The 3,510-nt window shown below is 40.6% G+C and overlaps 1 pseudogene; it reads right to left on the reverse strand.

The window, feature by feature from the left end:
• Nucleotides 1-255: 255 nt before the first annotated feature.
• The window catches only part of LOC102866992, a 7,348-nt pseudogene continuing 4,093 nt past the window's right edge, over nt 256-3,510 (reverse strand).

Raw genomic sequence — 3,510 nt, forward strand, 5'->3', positions numbered from 1 at the left:
CAAAAATTATGGAAAAGTAAAAGAAAAGATTCTTTCATTGTTTTACAAACCCTCCCCCAGGTCCCCTCCACCATGTAGCCCTCACTCTAGACCCCTGTGATGGCAGAAATACCTAGTTATATATCTCTTTTAAACAGTTTTCTCCCTCCTCTGTTTGATATAAGTATGTACCAAGTGGTCTTTACCAAGATACAAAAAATGCCTTTTGACAGACAGCATTCTGGACGTAAAGCATTTGTCACAGCAGAATTCACTTTAGATTAGTTTTATGAATTGAAAGCTTTGAAAAGCTGCTATATTTGCCTCTAATTTTTCTAGATGAAAAGAATGCAGCATTATCAGCTTGTATTCCAGAGAAGTTGCGTTAGTTTTCTGATGATGCTACCACACGTCCACATCTGTTGGTACTGTACAGGTAGATTCACACGGTGGTGGTAGAACATCCACAGTGGCTTTGGCAGCATCTGGGTCTCACTTGAAGGGGCTCTCAGTCAATGTTGTGTTCATGCAACTGGTTCCTTTCCCATCCATCTTCTTAGTCACCGGTGCTTTCCAATGGTCATGGGTCCTTTTAATAATAACAGTCGCAAAATCTTTATCTTTAAATACTGCACTGAAAGCAAACCAGTTCTTTGGTTTTCCATCAGGAACCTTATACCTTCTAAACCAGTCCGTGTAACCAGGCTTCAGTCATCTAACATTATAATTGGCTGCATCAGGATTATTCACATAAATGGCCATGACTTTGCAGTCAGTTTCTCCTTCATCAATTATAGCCAGCATGCCGAAAATCTTCACACTGATTATTTCACCTCTTGCACTGACCTTGCTTCCAATCTCACACATGTCAATCAGATCATTGTCACAAAAACAGCAGTGTGTTTGTCATTGTGTCCTAGCTCTTCCTGAGTCTAAGGAATGGCACCATACTTCCAGATGTATCCTTTATAAGGGAAAAAATTCCCAACATAACGAATTTTTCCTTTTTTCACATTTTGCTTAATTAGGCTTAAAGGGCAATGTCCGTTTTTGCATTAGACCAACGAGGTACTTCAACTATCATGTGGAACACATCATTATCTACATACATTGGAATATCATGAAATGGAGGTGTGTATTGTCATATTTCATGTTTGAGGAAGACTCGGTACTTGAGCGTTCCTTGCTGCTGAAGTCTTTCATGATGCCGGGCGGTGAATCGCAGCTGCTACCAGACACGGAGCCTGCACACATGGCACCTGAGGACCTGGAGGGGAGACATCCGCGCCTGCGCACTCGAGGACTGGACCCCGGATCAACAATTAACACCCAAAGTAAGAGCAGTCAAGGAATCAAAAGATGTGTTGCATTGGGAAAGTCTGCAGTCAAGGACCTCTCCAAAATTCTAAAGACAAATGATGTTAGTTTAAAAGGTAGGTGTGCCTGATCCAAATTATGTTATTTCAATTGCTTCTTATGCAATTCAAAGTTGGACAATGAATAAGGAACATATAGATGAATTTGATGCCTTTGAATTATGCTGTTGGGAAGAGTATTGAAAAACCTGTGGACTGCCAAAATACCTTAAAGAAAATCTATCTTGAAGGAAGTACTCCTTAGAGTGAAGGATTGTGAAACTTTGTCTCACTTACTTTGGTTATATTTTTCAGGAGAAACAAGTTCTTGGAGAGAGACATCATACTGGGAAAGGTAGTGGGTCAGTGAAAGAGACCATCTTCTATGAGATGCATTAACACAGTGACTACAAGAATGAGCTTGAGCATAACAGAGATAGTGAAGACGGCACAGGCTAGAACAAGGACTATTTCTGTTAATCTTAGGGTTGATATGAGATGTACTTTGACTTGATGGTACCTGGCTACAGAAACAATTTTCGAGATTGGCCTGGAAGGGTGTAATGAGGGAGGTGAAGGATGATTGATACAGAAGGAGACTGGGTAAAGGCTTCTGCTTTAGTTTGATTTCTTAGGGTACTAGAGTGTGTGTGTGTGTGTGTGTGTGTGTGTGTGTGTACTGGTGATGGCATCTTGTTGCTGTAATGTGCCATTGAGTCACCTGTGACTCATAGAGACCGTATGTACAATAGCCCTAAACCCTGCTCTATCCTGTACCATTCTCTGACACACCTCTCCCTATTACCCCAGTCACTGTAACAATCCATCTCATTGAGGGTCTTCCTCTCTTTCACTGTGCCTCCACCCTCCCAAGCATGACATCTCTCTCCAAGGACTTGTCCCTCCTTGCAACATGTACAAAGTAGGTCAGACAAAGCTTCAGAATCCTTGCCTCCAAGGAGCAGCCTGGTTTCACCCTCTCCAGGACAGACTTCTTTGTTCTCTTAGCAGTCCCTGGTATATTCAATACTCTTCTCCAACACCACAGCTCAAAGGCATCAATTCTCCTTCTATCCACTCTAGTCATTGTCCAGCTTTCTGATGCATAGCAAGTAATTGCAAAGACTATGGCCTGGATCGGCTGCACCTTGGTCTCTAGACTGGCATCGTTATCCTTCAGTACTTTGGAGAGGTCTCTTACAGCAGACTTTCCCACTGCAATTTGTCTGCTGATTTCCTGGCTACTGGAACCAAGAGTATTGATTATGGAGCCAAGCAAACTAAAGCTGTCAACAATCTCAATCTTTTCACCATCACAATGTTGCCAATTGGCTCAATGGTGAGAATCTTTGTTTTCTTGATGCTGAGCATCCACATTGAAGGCTGCAGTCTTTGACCCTCTGAACTAAGTGCTTCAGGTCCTCCTCAGTTTCAGCAAGCAGGGTTGTATCATCTGCATAACACAGATTGTTGACAACATCTAGCAGAGAAAAAATTGATAATGCAGAAGGGAAAGAACAACACTCTTATGCAGGTAATAAGGCATGGGAAATCCCAAGTGGAAAGACTGAACTGTGACAGGAGGAGAGGCATCTCCTCCACGTTAATAAGATGATGGTGGAAGAATGCAACTATAGAAAGAATTATAGACTTAGTGTGAATTTTATGGAAGTTTTTCATGGCCTTTATTTACCACAGGAGAAAATCTTTAATTGAATGAGAGAGAAGATTCAATACAGTCATCCTGGAGAGTGAAAAGGTAAGAGTTCTAGAAAACTGGAATTGGATAACCAATTTGAATCATGTGAACATTAACTTAAAGAAAGTCCACTGAAAGAAAGGCAAGTTATTTATAACCAATGAAAAGGGAAAAACTATAAACACGGCAAAGAAAATTCAGTAATTACTTTAACTTTTTATTAATATAAAAATCATGTAAAGTGTATATTGTTTCTGGAAAGAAGAAAGGACAAAAGATTTGAGAAGTTTGACACTATCTTACAATGAGTAGGTGAGAGTCAATGTATGCTTTGAACATGAAAACCCAAGAAATAGATGTTAAAGTAGCATGAGTCATGCTTATTTGGATTTCAAAGTTTACTAGAAGCTTATTCGGGGCTTTTTTCCATTCCATACGAAATTGGAGATTGCCTTTTCCATCTCGTTGAAGAATGGG

The sequence above is a fragment of the Elephantulus edwardii genome, unplaced genomic scaffold, assembly GCF_000299155.1.
Source record: "Elephantulus edwardii isolate Elephantulus edwardi_28Jun2011 unplaced genomic scaffold, EleEdw1.0 scaffold00287, whole genome shotgun sequence".
Lineage (NCBI taxonomy): Eukaryota > Metazoa > Chordata > Mammalia > Macroscelidea > Macroscelididae > Elephantulus > Elephantulus edwardii.